At 43.4% G+C, this 17,988-nt stretch overlaps 1 protein-coding gene across 1 annotated transcript in view; it reads left to right on the top strand.

Moving 5' to 3' along the window:
* LOC149203928 (glucose-1-phosphate adenylyltransferase large subunit 1-like) overlaps nucleotides 1–17,988 on the top strand; it is a 70,799-nt gene that overhangs the window by 12,922 nt on the left and 39,889 nt on the right. The window lies entirely within an intron of this gene.

Here is a 17,988-nt window from a genome sequence, read left to right as displayed (position 1 = left end):
TATTTGAAAAGAATGAACACTGTCAAATTCCCACTAATTTGTACAAAATCCATTGTGCCAAATTGCCTGATGTCCTCCTTTTTGCCAAACCATCATGTATTATACATGGCATCACCTATGCCCAATCAACCTTGCTTATGAGCAAATTGAGAAAGACTGATTTTGGATAAGAGATACCTCCCTTCCATATCTTCGCAACCATCAGGAATTTAGTTATGTGTTATTTTATATTGGTGTGGAGGTATGCCAATTTTATGTTATGTTCTAGATTATTTTTTATTTAACAGAAGATGTTGTGCAATGATGTGTTTAGCTTGTTATAACTAACACATACTTATCTCATCAATGAATTATCTGAATCAACATATATTTAGTTAGTTAGTTGCAAGATTGAAACAAGTTGCAATTGAGCTCCTTCCCCAGGCCTTATCCTCGCAGGGGCCCCCATCTTAGAATAATAAGACTTAGGGGACGAAGGGTCCCTAAGTTACTATTTCAACCAGCAAGTTGGAGGTAAATTGATGCTTGAAAAAGTAAATCTAACTATTGAAAGAATAGATCTAATATAAAGAATTGCTTGAAATGCAATAGCAAATTAACTAAATTAGATAGCAAATGAAAGGAAATTACACTACACTAGATTGTTACCATGAAATGCAAGAGGATTGCATGAAATAAGTAAATTGCAAGCTAAACTAGATTGCACGAAATAAAAATTAGCCAACTACTGTAATGCAACTATTCTATTCTACTTTAATTTGACAAGAAAAGAGAATCACTCAAGCACAACACAAGACACTTCCTCAAATGGGGAAGAGGGATGTTTAGGGGAAAAGTCCCCTAACTCCCAAGAAAAAATGTTCTTTATTGAATCCCTTATAGAATGAGTGATAGAGAGAGGTTACAATGAATCCCTTTCTTGGAAAAAGGGATTTGAAGAGAGCTTACAATGGACCCCCTTGATGAATCAAAGGGATGAAATGCTCTTTTAAAAAAATTACAAATTAAGAACAAGTTGAATAGTTATAATGGGCCCTTTGGCAAACCAAAGGGTGAAGAGAATTTCTCTCGAAATTAAATAGGTTCCTTGGAAAATCAAGGGACTTATTAGACCTTGATGAAGTTACAAGGGGAAATATTGCTGGTTTTATGATTGTGTTTCCATGGTCTAAAGTCTCTTTTTGAAATGCTCCAATTCTTCAAGAAATGGGAACACATCACCAGCACTTCCCCTTGACTATCAAGACCTGTCAAAAAATCAGCAAGGAAAAGAAATTAGAAGGTGGCAATAGGAACCTTGAAACAATCCAAAACTTCCAGCATATGTTAGGTCCAATGCTTAGCAAAAATTTCCAAATTAAAATATCAATTCCCTACTCTAGTTTGCCTAAGAAAAACCAAGTAAAATTGGTTCCCTCTTAGGCAAATAGGACTGTTGTTGCAACTACAGACCAAGTGAGAACTTGAGAAGCCTAGCTGCTTGATTTTCAACGAAAGACAGAAGTGAAGTAACCCAAGAAATTTGTGTTTAAATGAATGAAGGTTGGGAAGGTTTTGGGGCTGCTTGCTTGAATCCATTTTAGATCCTTCTTTTGAAGCCTTTGGACAGCCTTTTGGTGAAATTGAGATGCGTGTTCCTTGATGGGCTTGGAGCTGTTTAATTCAGCTGAGAATGTCCCCAACTCCAAAGCTTTGGGTAACCTGCATCACACTAACAAGACCTTGCAATACAAAATTATTATCATAGGGGACTTGCTCATATGATGGCAAGATTGGACATGTTATTCAACTAAGAATGCACATGTCCCAATCAAACCTAGGATACAAGCAAGCCCAAGAAAGCTACAATTACTTATGGCTTTCTTCCTTGGACAGCACTGCCTTTTAGATAAGATACAAAATACTGAAACCAAGTAAAACAATTGAAACAGATACAATGATACCTCAGGTATGCAAGAAAAATCAACACAAGCTCAATACCATTGGACCTCCAAAGTCTCTTTGATTATATTGTGTATAAAGCAATTACAGAATCTGGCAGTCTACCCAAGCTCCAAGCTTCCAACCATGGGAGAATGAGCAATGGGAGCTTTATTTATACAAGTTGTGGGAGCAAATCCCAAAGTAAAACCAATCAACAAGTGGCTGAGATGATGAGAATTGCAAAGCTGGTCGAACTGCCTTGTGGCAGCATTGATCCATTAGTTCTGTAGGTGGTAGTGCAGGTCTGTTTGATTAGCCAACACATTACATGTGTGGGACAAGCTTGCAAGAGGGGGGAGATAAGTGGGACAATTCCCTCCCTAACTCGCAACTTCACAACAAGTGTAATCAGCCCCAACACAAGTGTCAAAATCTCTGCTACTTGGCTGTCGCGTAGTCTGCTAGAGGAGTGCTGTGCGTATCCCTTAACTGGCCTGCGTATCAACTGTACTATCTTCCTTGCATAATAGGTGTAGCAAAGGGGAGTTAACTCCCATATGACTTCTTCTAACTAAGCCTTAACTTCAGCTCTTCCTCACAGCTAACAAGGCCATCAACTTGTGCGTGATGACAGCTGGTAACTCGGCCTCTATGCTGGCCATGTACTCGACCTAGTGGGCCAGTTAACTCGTGCTCCACTTGGCCACAAACTTGGCTTGCTCATGTGGCCTTACACTCAGCCTTGAACTTGACTTTTGATGCCAAGTCAATTGACTTGGAGACATGTCTTTATTATGTCCCCAATCCATTTATTTTTGAATTTTCTTGTCCTTTTCTCCTTACTTTAAGTAAAAGTGGGTTTTAACGGGGAAATAACCATTTTTTGACCCCCAAAGTGAGTTATAGGATAATGTTGGTGCTTTGAGTATGAATTTTGAATGCTCACATGCCACCAACATTTCCTAACACCACTTATTTACATTATTACATAGAAAATTAATTAAAAATCCTGTCCTATGGGAATTTTTAATTATTTAAAAATTCCTAAAAATACCTAGTTAAATTCCATAAGACTCTGGATATGAACTGCCATGGTAAGATACTTGACCCTAGACATTCGAATGCACTCAAGGCCCTGTTATTAAGTCACACTCCAGCTTTGGAGGTTTATGAGTGAAAAAGGTTGACTATTTATTTATCGCTAAAAAGTGAAAATAATTAGTCAAGTGAAAAAACACATTAGAGTGGACTCACTTAGTAACTAGGTCCCAAGTTTCATAAGTCAGTTACATAAGTTCATCATGCTAGCATTCATTTATTACAATTCCGTTATGGGGGTATGGAATTTGAGAGAAGAAAGTAGAAGAGGAGAGAGAAGATGGGGCAAGAATGCCCTACTGGACTTTTGATCCTTTGAAAATTTGTCAAGTGCCTTGTGTATTAGGCTAGGTGGAACTTAGTAGGTAACAGGGCCCACACTGAGTATATGTGGTAGGGGCCACGTGGAATCCTAACACTGCCCAATGCTCACCTCTAGGGAATGTTAGTATTGGATCCTCATGTGAAAGTTAGTGGGTCAACACCGAGTGGGTGTTGGTGGAACCATGCCCCACTGAAACCGTGCTATGTGAATAGAGACTGGTTATCGACCATTGGTTGTGGTTGTTAAGATTGACGAGTAAGCGAGAATTGACACATCGGACCAACGTGGGTTAACTACGAACGAAGGTCCCACCGAGTGGGGACCGGGTGGAACTTAAAGCACCAAAATTGTGGCACGTTGCCCATCGCTCGATTGTGAAGACATCAATGGAGCATCGCGCTGATCCGATATGATGTGTCTGCGGATCCCACCATAATAGGGAATTGGACCAAAGTGTGTAAATGGGGAATACCTCGCTAAATGCAAGGAGGGCCCTGTGGGTCTTGCCCTCAAGATGACGTGTCAGTTGCCACATTAATGCCACATTGGGAACCTAAGGTGACGTGGACCGGTAAAGTGAAGATGTGGTGGTGCTACATGGCAGTACCATAATAACATGGACGCGTGTCAAGTGGATGTGGCAGTGCAATAAGGGCCACACGTCGCTGTCGCATGTGGCCCTTATTGCACTGCCACATCCACTTGACACACGTCCATGTTATTATTGAAGAAATTTTAACCCCCACTCTGGTTATCAGTTTTCCTTATCACTCCATGCATTTAGTTTAAAATCCAAGCATGATAAAAATTCTAAAATCTGGAAATGACAATAATTTTCTGAAAACACAAATTTAGAGATTTCACCACTGCTGAAATTGCAGAAATAAAACACATCGAAATTATGACAGTTACACGCAGAAAATAACACAGTGAGTTTTGGTCAATGAGACCCTGGAAAAACCTCCTACAACTCTTGGGGAAAACCAATTTGAGAGCTCTTCTTTATTTCTAAAAATGCTTTTACAGAGAAACTGAAATACACAGTAAAAATTCCAACAACCACAAATTACAAATTATCTCAATTTTTGTGCTTGAACTCCACCTCGAAAATCGTGCCAATCAACAAATAGCCAAAACAAAAAATTTTACAGCATTAAATGTTGTACGGCCAGCCTTGAAAAACATGTCCAGAACTTGCTGTCCCTCTTCCTCGATTTCTGTGCCTTTCTCCTGCTGTACGGTTTTTCCTTGGGATGCGTGCCAATAAATGTTGCTACCCAGATTTGCTGAAATGTCTTCTTGCTACTCTCCTTCACTTCCTCACTGCTCAAAAATTTTCTCCTTGCTCTCTCTTTTCTTTCTCTCAAATGCTCATGAAAGAATAAATTGATCTTTTCCTCTTCTCTTCTCCTTTTATTCTCTAAATGACCTTTTGGGTTACCTTAAGATCTAATGGCTGAGATTCATTTAGATCTAGGGATGAGAATAAATGTGCATTTAATTCTCACTTTCTATTTTTCTTAACTCACCCACTTAAATAAAGACCCACTTAGCCTTTTATTTCCATAGTTAGTTTTTCACTTTCTAATTCTTCATTCACTTTGATAAAGTCACCTTTAAATTAGAATGTAACTTTACCACTTATAAAGTCACTTAAATTAGAATGTAATTTTACCACTTATAAAGTCACTTTTAAATTAAATTGACTTGACCACTTATAAAGTCACTTTAGGAGAAAAGTAAAAAATAAATTTGGACACTTTTCCCTAGGCCAAAGATCAAAGCCTTAGGGAACCACTTGTCCTCTGGTACTCAAATTTTAACACTCCCTCTTACTGAGGAAAGCGTTCCTCACCACTCCCATCTTGTCTCTGAAGTAAACATGCTTGACCTGTGGTAAGGCTTTGGTGAAAACGTCTGCTACCTGCTCATTTGTGGAAATGTACTCAAGCTTGACAACTCCTTTTTGGACATAGTCTCTTATGAAGTGATACTTGATCTCAATATGCTTTGACTTGTCATGAAAAACTGGATTCTCCGTGAGTTTTATGCAACTTTGATTATCACAGTAAATTACTAAAGGTCTCAATGCCTAACCAGATAGACCAAACAACATCTTGCGAAGCCATATGGCCTCACAACTAGCCAAACTAGCAGCCATATACTCTGCCTCAGCTGAACTCAATGCAACTGACTATTGTTTCTCGCTGATTCACGACACAGCTGCCGAACCCAACCCAAAACAACCCCCGGAAGTACTCTTCCTATCTGAAGCACAACCTGCCCAATCTGAATCTGTGTACCCTGCCAGTCTCACTCCATCACCTTGTCTATAATCTAGACTGCCCAATCTGAATCTGTGTACCCTGCCAGTCTCACTCCATCACCTTGTCTATAATCCAAACCAAAATCCACTGTCCCCTGCAAGTAACGAAGAATGTGTTTCGCAGCCACCCAGTGCACTCACCTGGGCTCACATGAACTGACTCATAGTGTTAATTGCAAAACATATATCTGGTCGAGTGTTGACCAAACACATTAAACAACCAATCAACTGTCTGTATAGAGTAGGATCCACCAACTCGGAATTAGAAGCGTGAAGCTTCTTCCAGTTAGTGATCATAGGTGTAGACATGGGTTTGCAGTCCTCCATGTGAGATCTGCTAAGAATATTCACAATGTACCTCCGTTGTCCCAGGAAAAAATGCCGCTCCTCTTGCCACACCTCCACTCCCAGAAAATAATGCATCAAGCCGATATCCTTCATCTCAAACTCTGAAGCAAGATCTTTCTTGCAACCCTCAATGAGTCTCTCTGCACCAGTGATGATCAAGTCATCAACATACAACACCAGAATGAGAGGCTCCTCACCCACCACAATGAAGTATAGGTTCGGATTAGCCTCACTCTTTGTGAAACCCAACTGCTGCAAGTATGTATCAATCCTAGAGTACCAAGCTCTAGGAGCTTGCTTCAGGCCATAGAGTGCCTTTTTCAATTTGCATACATGGGACTCCTTCCCATGCACCTCAAAGCCCTGCGGCTGCTCAATATAAACCTCCTCCTGAATGAAGCCATTGAGAAATGCGGTCTTCACATCCATCTGGTGGATCTTCCAACCCATCTCTGCTGCAATCGATGTAATGGAGCGAATAGATGTATACTGAGCTACGGGAGCGAAGGTCTCCTCATAGTCAACTCCCTCTACCTGTGAGAACGCTCTCGCCACAAATCGAGCTTTGAACTTCTCAATGATGCCATCTGTAGCATGCTTTATCTTGTAGAACCATCTGGAAGTAACAACTGATTTACCTTCATGATCCAGGTGGATGTTGGTGGCCACCCACCCATCCCACTTGGACCCCCACAACTGTCTCTTTCAGTTTTTCGGTTTGCTTAATTATAGCGCAGTTTACTAATTTTAGCAGTTTTTCGTTTCCTAAACTTCCGAAGTCGTTTTGAGGCCCTAAACGACGTTTTTTGGGAAATCTACCGCCAGCGATTTTTCTGATAAAAATCATCTTTTCCATCGTAGTCCTCGGAGAGATCTTTCCAATGGGCTATCATGCGCGTCAAACGAAGATAATATGACCAATTCGCGACCCCGGGAAGTTGGCTGTCCAACTCACCCCAAAACGGGGCCCACAATTTGGCGTTTCATCTTCTAGGGTTAGGTTTTGGAATGTGAAGGGTTTTCCATTGTTTCTCAATAATAAATAGGCCTTCGAGCCTCATTGTAAACACAGTTCAAAACAGTTCAAAGGCATGTAGCCGACACATCTCTTCTCAGAGATAAGCTACCATCGCCCTAGCTGGGTTATTTCTATTTGTAAGCATATTTCAGTATTCTCCATTAATGAAATGAAGTATTATTTCCGCTGCATCTCTTTTTTTATGGTTATCGCATCTCTGTATTTATGGTTATCTATGTAGTCTATTGCGTTCCTGCTTAAATCCGGATCAGTGGTATCAGAGCAGTTTGCTTTTTCTCCGTTTTTCTTTGCATGTCCCCAACGAGGTCGGGATATAAGGAGCTAGGGCTTGAATTGGTCGAACCTTTGCAAGACCAGCCTCGCAAATCTCGACGACCTCCCATGGCAGATGAGAAGAAAGACGAGGGGGCAGGAGATTCTATCAGAATCTTGCTCGAAGAAGCCCTCGAGCGGCAAAGGAACGCGATGATGGATAGCTTTGCGCAGATCCTTCAGCGGCTACCCAGAGGTGACGCATCGGCTTCCAACAGCTACTCTGGAAACGCCACACCGTTTAAGGTACAAGTTAATTTTGAAATCCCCATCTTCGAGGGTCAAATAGACGCAGATGCCGTAGATAAATGGTTAAATCTGCTAGATGGGTATTTTTCTGTTCACGAATTTTCAAGTCGGGAAAAGATTGTTTTCGCTCTTCTCAAAGCAACCCCCCACGTCAAGGACTGGTGGGAAACCTACTGCGAGCAGAAGGATGAAAGTACAGGCTCACTATTTTCAGCCGCACCCACTTGGAATGACTTCCGGGATGCCATCAAGGAGCAGTACTACCCTGTCGGAAGCTATGGGGACAAATACATCAAATAGACCACACTGCGGCAGGGACGAGACCAAGATGTGCCGGAGTTCACAAACATTTTTCATACCCTTCGCACACAATTGGGTATCAAAGATTCTGAGTTGCATCTGGTACTTAAATACCGCGCCTGCCTACACAGATACATCCAGGAAGAGATGGAGTTCTTGAACATCTCCTCACTCGGCACAGCATACCGATATGCTGTCAAAATCGAGCAAAAGTTCAAACAGAAGAAGCGAGACTTTGGATCTGCAAATCCAAAGCCCAAAGGACAAAGCCAAGGCGGGGTGACCCAAGACAACCCGTCGAAGCCGCAAGAAAAGAGCAACACCACGAAGCCGAAGGACACAGGAAAGTGGTGTGAGTTCCACAAGAGTCCCACTCATAACACAAGTGAGTGTCGGACCAAGCAGTCGTTGGTGGTCGAGTTGAAGGCTTCTGAATCAGATGCATGTTCCGACTCTAAGTCAGAACCTGACAAGGGGAATGACAAAGGGAAGCAAATCATTGATGCGGATCCCAGCGCCACTGTTGCTACTGCCAAGATCCAGAAAAATGAGCCCGAAGATCCAGAGGAGGGGGAACATCTTTTCCACTCACAGATGTGGGTGAAGGGTTCGCCGCTGTAATTCATTGTCGATAGTGGCAGCCAGAAGAACCTCATTTCAGCAGAGGTCGTGAAGCGGTTGGGCCTACCAACTACACCACACCCACAGCCGTACAGTATCGGTTGGCTTCACGAAGGACGAGATCTCAAAGTTCGCTAGCAGTGCCACCTTCCCTACAGCATCAAGCCCTTCACAGACGAGGTATTGTGTGATGTTACACCTCTAGATGTTTGTGATGTACTATTAGGCCAGCCATACTTGTGGAGGCGACATGCTGTGTATGAGTCAAGGCCTCGCGCTGTCATCATTTCTTTGGATAATTCATTATATAGGATACCGGAGGTAGCCCCACCTACTGCCACCTCTTTGATCACTGCTAAGAAAGGCAGCAAGCTCATCTCACAGACTAGGAAATTTATTTTCTGTCTGGTTTGCTCCCAAAGTAAGGGGAAGATCGTTGCTACATCCATGACCCCCGCAAAGGGTTCCTCCACGCAGCAGCAGCAACATAGGGATACAGTCATGACAGAACACAGGAACAACTTCTCCTTACCCAGAGGGGTACCACACAAGTTTCAGGTGGGCGAAAAAGTTTGGTTACATCTGCAGAGAGAACGCCTTACCAGAACCCATCAGAAACTTAGACCGCTTCGACATGGTCCTTACACCAGTAACAAGGCTGTGGGCAACAATGCTTTGAAGCACAACATTCCTCCATTCCTTCGCTTGCACCAATTGTTCAATGTGGACCATCGCCGACCATGCTTCCCACCATTTCTGGACACATCAAAGATTGCAGAACGGCTCACCAGAGACCCAGCTCAGCAGAAGCTTCCTCATCTCAAGGAGGAACTCAACGCAATGGGGACCATTGCTTCCTAAGGGGGGAGGAATGATCCAGGTGGATGTTGGTGGCCACCCACCCATCCCACTTGGACCCCCACAACTGTCTCTTTCAGTTTTTCGGTTTCCTTAATTATAGCGCAGTTTACTAATTCTAGCAGTTTTTCGGGTCCTAAACTTCCGAAGTCGTTTTGAGGCCCTAAACGACGTTTTTTGGGAAATCTACCGCCAGTGATTTTTCTGATAAAAATCATCTTTTCCGTCGTAGTCCTCGGAGAGATCTTTCCAATGGGCTATCATGCGCGTCAAACAAAGATAATATGACCAATTCGCGACCCCGGGAAGTTGGCTGTCCAACTCACCCCAAAACGGGGCCCACAATTTGGCGTTTCATCTTTTAGGGTTAGGTTTTGGAATGTGAAGGGTTTTCCATTGTTTCTCAATAATAAATAGGCCTTCGAGCCTAAATGTAAACACAGTTCAAAACAGTTCAGAGGCATGTAGCCGACACATCTCTTCTCAGAGATAAGCTACCATCACCCTAGCTGGGTTATTTCTATTTGTAAGCATATTTCAGTATTCTCCATTAATGAAATGAAGTATTATTTCCGCTGCATCTCTGTTTTTATGGTTATCGCATCTCTGTATTTATGGTTATCTATGTAGTCTATTGCGTTCCTGCTTAAATCCGGATCACTTCAGGCCTCGGCACTACCTCCTAAACTTCGTTCTTCATAATAGAAGAATACTCCTCCATCATGGCCTCTCTCTAGACCTGTTGGCTAGCTGCCTCCTCATAACTAGAAGGCTCATAATCAACTATGCTTGTTACCAATGCCATGTAACTACATAATCGCTCAGGTGGTTTACTCTCTCTAACCCGTCTCTTTGGCCCAACAACTGATGTGGCCTCGCATAAGGTATCTTGAAGCCACTTGGGCTTCCTCTTCCCTGAGCATATTTCTCCCACCAGAGTGAAAGAATCCTCATCATCATCAGAAGCCTGGACTCTTGAAGGCTTGCCAACTGACCTCATGCCTGAATCTGTGCCTGTAGATGTTGAAGTACCGTGCGAACTGTCCATTAGTGGACTACCCTGTGAACTGCTCTGTGGATTGCCCTGCATGCTGCCCGAAGAACCACCCACCTGACTCTGAGAGCCACTGCTCACTAATGGACTTGACATTGTAATCGATGTACCTCTTGATCCCTGACCACTAGATCCTTGTGACTGACTCAACTGCTCCTGAGGGTCTAGTGACTTTGGATACTCTAACTCCCGTGACCTCCTGAAAGCTCTCTCCTCCTCGAACTTCACATCCTGCTTGATAACCACTTTCCTCTGCGCAGGAATATAAATCTGATAAGCTTTCGAGGTCTCGCCTTAACCCACAAAGATGCCCTTGTCTACAGTGGGCTCTAGCTTGGTCTTGTTCTCCTTGGGGACATAGGAATATGTAAGGCACCCAAAGATACAAAAGTGCCCAACATCAGACTTCTTCCCAGAAAAAGCCTCCTCCAGAGTCACATTCCCCAAGGCACAATGTGGACTCTTGTTCTGCAAGTACACAACAGTGTTGCTGGCTTCTGCCCACAAAAATAAACGTAACCCCTGATAATGAAGAATGGCTTTGGCAACCCCTGCAATGGATATGTTCTTCCTATTTGTAACCCCATTCTGTTGGGGGTAGTAAGGAACTGTGAACTCCCTCCTAATGCCTGCCTCAACACAAAAAACAACAAACTGTAGAAATTTCTCATTTCCCACCCCGGTTTTCAGTTTCTCCTTATTTCTCCCATATAGTTAAATGCCCTTTCCTATAACCATACATTTAACAAGCTGGAAAAAAATAAATTTGCTGAAAACACAAATTCTGGAAATTTTACAGAATGTTGGAAATTGCAGAAATAAAAATCAGCAGTAATAAACAGCTATTAAAACACATTTAAACACTGAGATTTTTGGTCAATGTGACCCTGGAAAAACCCCCTACAACTCTTGGGGAAAACCAGTTTGAGAGCTCTTTTTTATTTCTGGAAAATGCCTTTTTACAGTAAGAGAAATATTCAGCAAAAATCAGCAAGCAAACTTTTACAACTTATCTCAGCCTTGCTGAAACTCCACCTTGCTGAAACTCCGCCCTGCTGAAACTTCGTTGTACCGCCCTGTTGAAACTCCGCCTTGCTGAAACTCCACTGCTGAAACTCCACTCTGCTGAAACTCCGCTCTACTGAAACTCCGCTGCTGAAACTCCGCAGCTCACTGTCCAGAAATCTCCCTTGCTCTCTTGCTCTCCTTCTCTCAATCTGCTCATGAAAGAATGAATGACCTTTTCCTCATTTTCCTCCTTTAATCTAACCCCAAGTGACTTTTGGGTGATCCCTAAATCCAATGGCTGAAATAGATTGAGATCTAAGGCTGAGATTAAATGCTCATTTAAATCTCACTTTTTATTTTTTAATTCAACCCACTTTAATAAAGACCCACTTAGTCATTTATTTCCAAAGTCACTTTTCCTTTCTAATTTTTCATTGACTTTATAAGAGTCACTTTAAAATTAGACTTAGTAACTTTATCACTTAAAGTCACTTTTAAATTAGATTTAACTTTATAAAATTATAAAGTCACTTTAGGAGAAAAATTAAATTCTTTTGGACACTTTTCCCTAGGCCAAAGATCAAAGCCTAAGGGAACCACCTGTCCTCCGGTACCAAATTTCAACACTCCCTCTTATCGAGGAAGGTGTTCCTCACCACACCCATCTTGTCTCTGAAGTAGACATGCTTGCCCCGTGGTAAGGCTTTGGTAAGAATATCTGCAACCTGCTCATCAGTGGAAATATACTCAAGCTTCACAGCTCCCTTCTGAACATAGTCTCTGATGAAATGATATCTGATCCCGATATGCTTTGACCTGTCATGAAATACTGAATTCTCCGTGAGTTTAATGCAACTCTGATTATCACAGTAAATCACTGAAGGTCTCAACGGCTGACCAAATAAGCCAAACAACATCTTGCGAAGCTAGATAGCCTCACAACTAGCTAGACTGGCTGCCATATACTCTGCTTCCGCTGAACTCAGTGCTACTGACTGCTGCTTCTGGCTGAACCGTGACACTACTGCTGAACCCAACCCAAAACAACACCCTGAAGTGCTCTTCCTATCAGAAGCACAACCTGCCCAATCAGAATCAGTGTATCCTGCCAATCTCACTCCATCTCCCTGCTTGTAGTCTAGACCATAATCCACTGTCCCCTGCAAGTACCGCAAAATGTGTTTTGCAGCCACCCAGTGAACCTTCCTAGGCTCACACATAAACTGACTCATTGTGTTGACTGCAAAACAGATATCTGGTCTAGTGTTGACCAAATACATCAAGGAACCAATCAGCTGCCTATACAATGTGGGATCCACCAACTCGGAATCCGAAGCATGAAGCTTCTTCCAGTTGGTGATCATCGGTGTCGACATGGGTCTACAATCCTCCATGTGGAATCTGCTAAGGATGTCCACAATATACTTCCCCTGCCCCAAGAAGAAATGCCCCTCCTCCTGCCACACCTCCAAGCCCAAACAGTAATGCATCAAGCTGATGTCCTTCATCTCAAACTCCATCGCAAGATCTCTCTTGCAGTGCTCTATGAGTCTCTCTGCACCTGTAATGACCAAGTCATCCACATACAGCACCAGAATGAGAGGCTCCTCACCAATCACAATAAAGTAAAGGTTAGGATCTGCCTCACTCTTTGTGAAACCCATCCCCTGCAAATATGTATCTATCCTGGAGTACCAAGCTCTGGGAGCTTGCTTCAGGCCATAAAGGGCCTTCTTCGGTCTGCACACATGGGATTCCTTCCCATGCACCTCAAAGCCATGTGGCTGCTCAATTTACACCTCCTCATGTATGAAGCCATTGAGAAATGCAGTCTTCACATCCATCTAGTGGATCTTCCAACCCATCTCTGCTGCTATCGATATAATGGAGCGGATCGAAGTATATCGAGCCACGGGAGCGAAGGTCTCCTCATAATCAACTCCCTCTACCTGGGAGAACCCTCTAGCCACAAACCTTGCTTTGAATTTCTCAATGCTGCCATCTGCAGCATGCTTTACCTTGTAAAGCCATCTGGAAGTAACCACGGATTTGCCCTCAGGCCTCGGCACCACCTCCCAAACATCATTCTTCATGATAGAAGAATACTCCTCCTGCATGGCCTCTCTCTAGACCTGTTGGTTAGCTGCCTCCTCATAGCTAGAAGGCTTAGAGTCAAGGATGCTGGTAACCATCGCCATATAGCTACAAAACCTCTCAGGTGGTCTACTCTCTATGACCGGCCTCTTCGACTCAGCAACAGATGAGGCATCTCTCAAGGTGTCCTGAAGCCACTTAGGCTTCCTCTTCCCTGAGCGCACTTCTCCCACCGGAGAATGAAACTCCTCCTCCTCATCATCATCAGGAGCTTGAACTCCTGACTGTCTGTCTGCTGTCCTCCTGTCTGCACCTGAACCTGTAGAAGCTGAGGTACCGTGTGAACTGTCCATCAGTGGACTCCCTAGTGAACTGCTCTGCATGTTGCCCGGAGCACCACCCCTCTGGCTCGGTGAGCCACTGCTCACTGACGGACCTGACATCCTCATAGATGTACCTCCTGATCCTCCTGATCCCTGCCCACTGGATCCCTGTGACTGACTCAACTGCTGCTGAGGGTCTGGCTGATCCAGATACTCTAACTCCCGTGACCTCCTAAAGGCCCTGTCCTCCTCGAACTTCACATCCCATCTGACAACAACTCTCCTCTGTGCAGGAATGTAAATCCGAAAGGCCTTTGAGGTCTCACTGTAGCCCACAAAGATACCCTTCTCTGCGGTGGGCTCTAGTTTGGTCCTCTTCTCCTTGGGTATATAGGAGTATGTAATGCATCCAAAGATATGAAGATGACCAATATCAGGCTTCTTCCCAGAAAAAGCCTCCTCCGGAGTCATGTGCCCCAAGGCACGATGCAGACTCCTGTTCTGCAAGTAAACCGCTGTGTTGCAGGCCTCTGCGCATAAGAACAATGGCAACCCCTGATCATGTAACATGGCTTTGGCAGCCCCTATGATGGATCTGTTATTCCTCTCTGCAACCCCGTTCTGCTGAGGGTTGTAAGGAACAATGAACTCCCTCCTAATGCCTGCCTCCGCACAATAGTCAACAAACTCTCTAAGGGTGTACTCTCCTCCATTGTCCGACCTCAGGGACTTGATCTTTTGACCTGTTTGTGTCTCCACAAGAGCTCTGAACTCCTGAAACCTCTTGAAGACCTCACTCTTGGTCTTCAAAAAATAAATCCAGTTCCTCCTGGAGTGATCATCAATGAATAAAACATAGTACTCATATCCACTCAAGGAAACATGAGACATTCGACCGCTCACATCGGAATGAATCAAATCAAGTATCCCAGTCGCTCTGCTGTCATTGCTGGGAAAAGGGGATTTGGCAAACTTGCCCATCGCACAACCTCTGCATGTATCAAAGTGATCAGTATTGAAATCTGGCACACCTGTAGTGATCTCCTGCAATGTCCTCAAGGCTCCATGATACATATGTCCCATCTTGCGGTGCCAAATCTCACACACCTCAGAACTGCTAGCTCTGCTGTCAGTACTACTGCTCAATGCCAAAAGGGGCTGGAATGCAAACTTGTACACCTTTGCATGGCGTACACCTATCACTCTAGCTGAATCAGCTGGAGTGCCCCTGGGATACATCAACACCTGTCCTCCCCTGAACAGTACCTCATATCCTCTGTCCTCCAAAGCTGAGACGGATATGAGGTTCTTCCTCATCCCTGGCAAATAAAGAACATCTGACACTTTCAAGGGAGGTTTGGACTCGCTCTGAAATGTCAGTGTCCCCACCCCGACTGCTCTAACAACTCTGTCATCACAAAGTACTACCTCGATATCAGTGCCACTCTCTGAAAGCTCTGAGAAGTACTCACGGACTCCTGTCATGTGACGTGAAGCCCCACTGTCCACATACCAGATACCTAAAGATGCTCCGCTAATCGAGGGAAAAGCATGCTCCCTCTGAACCTGTGTGGCAGGTGATCCTGCACTAAAGGACTCACACGTAGTGAACGCAAACTCTCGGTCAAAACGACCTGCAAAGTCCTCAATCTCTGCTGAAGTTGCCACGTCCTGGTTCTTCCCATTCTTCTTCTTCTCCAGACACACAACTGCATAGTGTCCCATCTTTTGACAATTCCAACACTTCACCTTGGAATAGTCCTTCTGTGTGTTCCCCTGTTTACCTTTACCTTTGCCTTTGCCCCCACCACTGCTTGTGGACGCCTGCTTCTTCCCTTTGCCTTTCTTGCCTCTTGCCACCAGTGCTACATCCTCATCCTGCTCAACTGGCTTGGCTGCCCCAAGCTGACCTTTCCTGATCTCTGTCTGAATGCAATCATTCCAAAACCTCTCCCATGTGGGAAGGGTCTTACGTGCACAAACCCCATTAGCAAAGTTCAACCATGAATGGGGGAGGCCATTCACTGCAATCCGCACCAACTCAGTGGGTGGAATGGCCTCTCCAATCGCTGCCAACTCATCTCTCACATTAGTAATCTTTGTGAGATATCCAGCTGCACTATCATTACCCATCTTAATGTTCTTCAGCTTCTCCTTCAGGACCATCTTCTGGTTCTTATTGGTACTCTGGTAGAGATTGGACAATGCTGTCCACATCTCATGGGCATTGCTCTTTCCTCTCACATGAGGAATGCAATGGTCTTTGATTCCGTCTAGAATCAACCTCTTACCCTTGTTGTTCTTTTTATTATAAGCTGTCAACTGAATAACATCAGTAGGCACAACAACAGGGTTCTGTGTGGTATGCACCATGATATCCCAGACTTCTGCCTCCTCAAAGATACTCTGCATTCTCTCCTTCCAAACGCTGTAATTTGTATGCCCATCCAGCCTATCCTCCACCCTCAATCCCAATGACATCCTGCTGTCCTAAAACTGAAAAATAGCACTGCTGCAGTAAAGATAAAACTGCTGTTTATGAAAAAATCAGCTTGCTGGAATTTTCTGAGTGAAAAATCAGCAGCTGTAATTTTTCCTTTTGCTGTCCCAAACTGTTCTTCAGCACTCAAGCTCTGATACCATGTAGAAATTTCTCATTTCCCACTCTGGTTTTCAGTTTCTCCTTATTTCTCCCATATAGTTAAATGCCCTTTCCCATAACCATACATTTAACAAGCTGGAAAAAAATAAATTTGTTGAAAACACAAATTCTGGAAATTTTACAGAATGCTGGAAATTGCAGAAATAAAAATCAGCAGTAATAAACAGCCATTAAAACACATTTAAACACTGAGATTTTTGGTCAATGTGACCCTGGAAAAACCCCCTACAAATCTTGGTGAAAAACAGTTTGAGAGCTCTTCTATATTTATGGAAAATTCCTTTTTACAGTAAGAGAAATATTCAGCAAAAATTAGCAAGCAAACTTTTACAACTTATCTCAGCCTTGCTGAAACTCCGCTGTACCGACCTGCTGAAACTCCGCAGCTCACTGTCCAGAAATCTCCCTTGCTCTCTTGCTCTCCTTCTCTCAATCTGCTCATGAAAGAATGAATGACCTTTTCCTCATTTTCCTCCTTTAATCTAACCCCAAGTGACTTTTGGGTGATCCCTAAATCCAATGGCTGAAATAGATTGAGATCTAAGGCTGAGATTAAATGCTCATTTAAATCTCACTTTTTATTTTTTAATTCACCCCACTTTAATAAAGACCCACTTAGTCATTTATTTCCAAAGTCACTTTTCCTTTCTAATTTTTCATTGACTTTATAAGAGTCACTTTAAAATTAGACTTAGTAATTTTATCACTTAAAATCACTTTTAAATTAGATTTAACTTTATAAAATTATAAAGTCACTTTAGGAGAAAAATTAAATTCTTTTGGACACTTTTCCCTAGGTCAAAGATCAAAGCCTAAGGGAACCACCTGTCCTCCGGTACCAAATTTCAACACAAACTCACCAAGGGTATACTCCCCTCCATTGTCTAACCTGAGGACCTTGATCTTCCTACCTGTTTGGGTCTCCAGAAGAGCTTTGAACTCTTGAAACCGCTTGAAGACCTCACTCTTGGTCTTCAAGAAATAAATCCAGGTCGAGTGGTCATCAATGGATAAAACATAGTACTCATAGCCACTCAATGATACATGAGACATCTGACCACTCACATCGGTATGTATCAAGTCAAGGATCTCGGTTGCTTTGATGTCACTGCTAGGAAAAGAGGATCTGGCAAACTTCCCCATAGCACATCCTCTGCATACATCAAGGTGATTAGAACTGAAATCTGGCACACCAGTGATGGTCTCCCGCAATGTACTCAAGGCCCCATGATACATGTGCCCCATCCTGCGGTGCCAAATCTCACACAACTCTAAACTGCTAGATCTGTTGTCGGTCTTGTCTCGGGTGTTACTACTGAATGCCATCAGGGGCTGGAATGAGAACTTGTACACCTTGGCATGACGCACACCAATCTCTCTAGCTGAAGAAGTTGGAGTTTCCCTAGGATATATAAGCACTTGCCCTCTCTCGAACAACACATCATACC

The sequence above is a fragment of the Pinus tabuliformis genome, chromosome 2_1, assembly GCF_031772625.1.
Source record: "Pinus tabuliformis cultivar Carrire ecotype Pingquan chromosome 2_1, CPIR1, whole genome shotgun sequence".
In the NCBI taxonomy this organism is placed as follows: Eukaryota; Viridiplantae; Streptophyta; class Pinopsida; order Pinales; family Pinaceae; genus Pinus; species Pinus tabuliformis.
This window is presented reverse-complemented; position numbering and strand designations above follow the sequence as displayed.